Below are 6,159 nucleotides of genomic sequence, written 5' to 3'. Positions count from 1 at the left end.
CTGAATTCAACCCCCTGAAAAATAGACAGGTTTATAAAGTGAACCTTATGAGAAAAGATTGCAGCCCTCAGTATGGATTACAACTCAATGTCAAGAAGACACACATCCTCACAACTTGATCAATAGGTACCATGATAAATGGAGAAGTTTGTTGTTTTTTTTACTTGTTGTTATTTGTTGAAGTTGTCACGGATTTTTGTCTTGATGAGGTCTATAATCAATGCTCTTGGAAGCTGCAATCATGAGATCAAATGACGCATTCCATATGGATACATTTGGTGCACAATATGTCTGTAGAGTGCTAAAAAGCAAGGATGTTACTTTGAGAACTAAGGTGCACCTTACCCAAGCCATAGTAATTTAAATTGCCTCATAAGTATGTGAAAGTCAGACATTGAATAAGGAAGGCTGAAGAAGAATTGATATGTCTGAATTGTGGTGCTGGTGAAGAATATTGAAAGTAACATGGACTGCCAAGGGAACAAACAGATCTGTCTTAGAAGAAGTATGGTCAGAGGGCTCCTTAAAGGCAAGGATGGTGAGACTTCCTCTCACATACTTTGGTCATGTTATTAAGAGAGACTCGTCCTTGGAGAAGGACATCATGCCAGGTGAAGTATAGGGACAGTGAAAGAGAGGAAGCCCCTTAAGGAGATGGATTGACAGTGACTAAAACAAGGGGCTCAAGCTTGGAAACAATTAGGAGAATTATTCAGGGCTAGGTAGTGTTTCTGAATGTTTGGCATAGGGTCAATGTGGGTTGCAACTGGCTCAATGGCACCTGATAAGAACAACTACACCAAAATGAATCATAGCACTGAGGAGCACACATTCCTCAGAACCATCAACCATTCAAAAGCAAATAGGCAGTATTTGCCCAAGGCCAAATTCAAAAGGCAGGCAAGGTTAGGGGAGAAGGGTGAATGAAAACAGGAAGCAGAGTTTCAATGGCATGAGTGATATTACATTGCAGGAGATTGTCATCAATGTCACATAACAAAACGTGTATAAATTGTTACGTGGAAAGCTGATTTTCTCTGTAAATCTTAACCCACCTTACAATAAAAAGTTTCTTTTTTTAAAACAAAGACACCATCGTTCATATAATAGACACAGCCAAAGATCTCCTGGACAATCCTAAAATGATCTCCCAAATGATTGGGGTAGTTAGCCCTCCCCAGGGAGTTCTACCCATTGAAACGCTGGGCGGTTATGGCTGCAATTATATTTCAGGCCAGAAGAGGCAGCAGAGGCCTGGTTGTTCAAATGCTGCAAAACTACCAGACAATGGGCAAACAGTTTCTTTCCATGGACCACTAGCGGCTCTGTCATATCCATGTCTGGTGTTCAACACTTGGCGACAGAATCCAGCCCGCTGGGTTTGGGTGGGGTCTGTTTCTCACCCATGCTTGGCTTGGGATTGTTCTATGGCATCCACAAAGTGGAGTCCTCTCCTTTCTGATGTCCCGAGAAAGCTGTTTTCTCCTTTTTCTCTCTCTGGCCCTCTTCCCAAGAACCCTGGGGTTCACTCTGCTTTCCTCTGGTTGATGTTTCTCAGGCAGTTACTTGACCTCGGTTCATCTACTGCAGGTGACCATTAGCAAGGAACTGTACCGTCCTTGGATGGTATTGTTCATGAGCTAGGCTGCGAACTACGGGTTAAAGGTTTGAGTTCACCCAGAGGTGCCTTCCAAGAAGGGCCTGGTGATATGCCTCTGGAAAAATACCCACCCCAGCCATGGAAAATTCTAGGGACCGGACTTCTCTAACACAGTTGGGCTCTCCATGAGTCCGAGTTGACTCAATGGCAATTGGTTGCTGGTATTCCTGTAAGTAGAAGACAACAATCTTTAAGCAGTCCCTCTTGGATTCATGGGAGGAGGATGGCTTCCTCTGAGAGAACTTCTCAGGGCTCCAAGGGCTCAATGATCTTACAAAAAATGAGAGAAATGATGAGCCTGATGACAGATGATATTGCTATGCAGGCCTCGTCTCAGGATGCTCAAGTTTCCAGGTCTTTCCCTGACTCACAGTGGAGCCCTGTGAGGTTCCAAATAGAAGGGCACCCTTGATCCCAGGACCTGGAGCCTTGTAGCTGAGCAGAGCAGTCATGATGAGAAAGAGGACCCAAGGGGGAAGTCAGGGGGCTGCTTCACTTGTCTCAGTGTCAAGCAAACAAATGTTTTCGCAGGAAATTTATCTTCAAGAGTGTTCTGATTTCTTGAAGGAAATCTTTTTCTGAACCATTTCCTCAGGGGAAAACCACTCAACTACCTCGGGAAGGAAGATTTTTCTCCTTCCAAGCTTACCAGGCTGTACTAACTCACAGAGGAGGTGTGACTAGCAGGCAATGAAACTGATTTCCAGACTCCTATGAAAATCAGCAAGTGCTCGGCTGCTAAGTGAAAGGTTGGCAGTTGGAAAACCCCAGCTGCTCTGCAGGAGAAAGTGGTGGCTGACTGTGTCTGACAAGATGACAGCTTTGGAAACCCAATGGGGCAGTTCTCCTCTGTGTTCTACAGTTGCTTTGAGTTGGAGTGGACGTGACAGTGATAGATCTGATCTTTTTCCCCATGAAAATCAGCTTTCACGAATACATGTGCATTCATGGATGTCTGTGTCTGCTTTGGCATGCATGTGCACATATGTGCCTATTTGCACGTGGATGAATACGTCTGTGAATGTGGGCGTCTCTATTTACTTTGCCATGTGTGTGCACGTGTCTGCCTTTGTCAGTATGCATGCGGGCTCAGGCAGCATAAAGAGATCGCAGAGAAACTCGGAGAGAAAGAGAAAAGTAACCTATTTTCTCATGGGTCTCCCATACCTGACAGTCTACTGGCATCCACCGCCACGAAGACCAGAGGTCACTTCATGCCATGTGTCCAGCTGCCCATTGCTGGTTGAGGTCAGTCACCAGGGAGGCAAGTCAGACTGGCCTCGCCAACCTACCACCCACCTGCAGGAGTGATTCCCACCATCTGTCCTGGAGCCCCTCCCACCTTACTCAGCCTCCCTAGACCTTGAGTGAAAGGCGTTTCCAACGTTTTTACATAAAGATTTCTGAGATTGACTGAAGAAATGATTTCATTTGACAAAACAAGAAGCTTTGAATTTAAAGATTTGAGGCAAGTGCCCTCCAGAGAGGGGGACACAGGACGGGGCCATGCTCCCTTCCGGTATGCACAGGGGTTGCTATGAGTTGGAACCAACTTGATGAGCACCTGCCAGCAACAACAACAACCAGAAGTTGTCCAAACTTCTGTGGCCTCAACTCGGAAATGAGAATATTAATATTGCCTCCTAGAAAGAACTCAAGGTATGTACAATTGGTTCATAGGCGTTTGGAAAGTGAGTACATTAAGTGGACTGATGACATTGATAAGGCAATAAGAAACTGAGAAGGTCTCACTAACAGGTGCTTTCATATCTGTAACCAGTAGATTCCTTCCTTCTTCATCTCTTGCCATCTTAATCAGCTCCCACACTTTCCAGGCAGTTTGAGGGATTAAATATTCAGTCTGGTCCTATTATAAGCCTCAGCCTCAGAATGAGAGGCTTTACCTCAGGTTTGAGGAGCTATACTGGGAATGAGGGAGAGTAACCTGTCTTTTCTATTGCTCTCCTATCGCTCCCTCTTCCCTAGCCCTTCCCTGTCTCTGGGCCTGCCTTTCCTCCCTAGAGCAGTGGCTTCCGGGAGAAGGGGATGGAAACAATGAGCACAATGAGCACATTCCTGACCAGGCCTCTTACCATGCTATGTTCCAACCCTCTCTTGGAAGGGCCTCCACGAAGTCCTCTCATGTCATCTCACAATAACTTGTTAGATACCATTGAGTGAGCTCCTGACTCATAGCAAAAGTACACACAAGAGATTGAAGCACCACCTGGTCCTGCACCGTCCTCACAATGGTCCTTGTGTGTGAGCCCATGGTTGCAGCAGTGTGGAGGAGATCCTGTCCAAGAAGGCTGCCAGTGGGTGGGAGGGGCTGCAGCTTTCAGAGACTTTGGAGGATGCCAAGGTGGATAGTTCACGGTGTATCATATGAGGTCAGCCAGTGGGCCTTGGGGGCCCTTCCCATTATCCATAGATATTTGAAATAAATGGAGGCCCTCAGCAAGATGGGCTGCAGACACCTCCAGGATTCACTTGATCCTTGGCAAGTTCCCTTAGCCTTAGGACACCACCTGCTGGAACTGTGGCTTTGCTGCCTCTCCTGGCTCTCAACTTCCCTCCTAGAGGACTCCAGCCACCCTTCTCCTTCCAGATCCTTCCAGCAGGAGGCAGATATTGGTCTCTATGCTTTTGCATGTGGCCAGTTTTCTAGGGACAGATCAGCCTCTCCCAAGAATTTGGGTTCACCAGAGTGAGCGTGCCCACAAGTCTGCTGAGCGTACGGCCAGGCCTCTGAAGAGAGAACTGCTGGAAGATTTGCCCCTTTTCAAAAGCGCTAATTCCACAGTTGAGAGCTCATCTCCTGGGGACTCAGCTTGAGTCTCAAGGAGCACATCCCCTTTGACACGGCTGGCAACTCGAGGTGCTGTGGGTCATTTTCTTGCCTTTGAGGAGTGCAAGGGAAATGCTACAATCTGTCCCTTCACATGAACCACCAATCCTTATCTGGAGAACTCTCCGAGATGACAGGGATGGGAGGGAGATGTTTCTGGGGCACGCTTTCACCTGCACATCTCTCAGGTGAGTCAAACATTTGACCCCCCAAAAGTTGAGTGTGATGGTGAGAGTTCAGGCTGGGAGATAGAGTGTCTGGGTTCAAATCAAGAGACTGCACATCTCAACTCCCATGGTTCTCCTGCATAAAACCCAAGCCAAGCAGTTTATCACTTCCCTGCTGAGTATCCTACTGAGGCCAGCTAAACTCATTCTTTGCTGATGACAACGTTGCTTGTACCAAATGGCTTTGTCATGTAGCCCTTAGCAATGGCCAGAAGGGCTGCTCATCAAACCGCAGAGCAGGGCTTCTGGCGCACATGTTAAGAAGGGGGCTATTCACAACAAAGTCGGTAGTTCAGAACCCACTAGCTGTTTCTCTGGAGAAAAACTGTGGCTGTGTGCTTCCATAAAGATGCCCAGCCATGGAACCTCCCTGGAGAGGGCCATGATGAGCTGGAGTGAGCTCTACAGGAGTGGGATTTTTTACTGTGGATGTAATCCCACCTGGGCAGAGATTTTCTTTGTGACATTAAATAGGCTGTACCTTACACCAATCACTTGGCTGATACAAAAGGATTCAATTCAACACTGAAGCAAACCAACTCCAAGGGAAGAAGGCAGAGAGCTCCAAGGACCACCAACCATGGAGGTTTTTGAAGTCAAAACAAGAATACCGCCCACGAGCCCTCAGCCCCCAGGGATGGACAAAGAGAGCCTGCCCATCAAGCTGGTGCACTGGCATGATGCGGTCAGCCTCCGGTGCTGTGAGAACATTGACTTTGGTGTGTTAAAGGCACCCACTTGCGGTATGTTTGTGATGTCAGCGTGTGGAAACTATGGCAAGCCCCCCTCCCTGCCTCACAGCAGCAAAGCCTCGGCATTAAAACCCCGTGCCTTCTGTAGCGCTTGCCAGCTGTGAGAGGGCAGGAAATGCCCTTGGCTTTTCTGCTCCTTGTTGCGACCTCCCTCTGAGGCAGGGAGCAGAGGATGTGAGGTTGGAATCTGTTTTGTTTCATCACTACCCTTTGTCATCTCTCTGAACACTGTCATGTGCTCCTCACCAGTGCTTCGCCCTCTCTATCACCAAGCCATGTGCTCTTTAAAACATGCACGCACGCACACACACACACACACACACACACCTAATGTTCACATTTTGAGGCACATTTGTCTTTAATTCACTAATAATAATAATTATTCAAAGCCACTTTACCATCTGCATACACTTAGATCATGGATGCCAACTGCCTTCTTAACAACATTTCCCAATGAAATATTCAGCAGCGATTATATTAAACCTGAAGCTGTTCATCCAGTTTGTGTTAATCAAAACAAAAACAAGAGACGAAGGGATTCAAAAGGACATGTAAGATCATTGACTGAAAGTAGCCCCATCGAGCACCAAAGGCTTGTCCAGAAGGGCAGAGCCACAGGTAAAAGCTACGTCTCTCTGGAGTTGCTGGCATTTAACTAGATGCAAAATGTCA

The sequence above is a fragment of the Tenrec ecaudatus genome, unplaced genomic scaffold (assembly GCF_050624435.1).
Source record: "Tenrec ecaudatus isolate mTenEca1 unplaced genomic scaffold, mTenEca1.hap1 Scaffold_778, whole genome shotgun sequence".
Lineage (NCBI taxonomy): Eukaryota > Metazoa > Chordata > Mammalia > Afrosoricida > Tenrecidae > Tenrec > Tenrec ecaudatus.
This window is presented reverse-complemented; position numbering follows the sequence as displayed.